Raw genomic sequence first — 798 nt, 5'->3', positions numbered from 1 at the left:
TGAAGTGATTTAGAAATTCTGTATTATATCTTTAGAATAAAAATATACCATAATATTTTTTTTTATTTAGAAACTCCGAAGTACATGTGAATATTTTGTATTCGGTATCAGGGGTGGTGTTGTGGCTGGTTGTAACTGTTATTTCTTATTTGGTTATTGTACTATGCTTGTAGGTTTATGTTGAACCGTTTTTCTTGTGCGTGTGTTCTGGAATTCCTTACCTTTTAAAAATGAAGGCTATTATTCTTAAGTCTTAATAAAGATGTATATAAGTTGATTAAAATGTGGCCAAAACAAAATTGTATGTTACACATATATTAAAATTAGTTATTAGTATAAAATATATGTTATAATATAAATATATATTAAAAATAAATTAAATTATATATCGTTTTTATATGAAATTGATACTTGAGAACTGCCAAATGATTTAATAAATTTAACTAAATTATCATTTAAAAATTTTTAACTATAAAAAAAAATGCAAGTTTTCATCTAAAATTTATTCTTTAATTGAAGTCATAAATAAACTCAAATAAATTCGAAAAAGTCTAAACTATAAATTTAAAAATAAACAAAAATCCCACACTCACACGCAGAAGAGAGACTCTCTCTCTCTCACTCTCTCTCTCTCTCTTAAGTGAGTCACTCTCCTCCATTGAAGAAGTAGAAAGCTTAACTTCCTGGCACAAGATAGTCTTCGATGGAGAATTATACATATCCACCGTATCCTGAATCCAGCGAGTCGTCGCCGCGGTCGAGGGAGGTCGACTTCGAGAATCCGCCGCCGTGGGACGA

The sequence above is a fragment of the Arachis ipaensis genome, chromosome B03 (genome assembly GCF_000816755.2).
Source record: "Arachis ipaensis cultivar K30076 chromosome B03, Araip1.1, whole genome shotgun sequence".
In the NCBI taxonomy this organism is placed as follows: domain Eukaryota; kingdom Viridiplantae; phylum Streptophyta; class Magnoliopsida; order Fabales; family Fabaceae; genus Arachis; species Arachis ipaensis.
The sequence above is the reverse complement of the archived record's forward strand: the minus strand, read 5'-3'. Positions refer to the sequence as shown.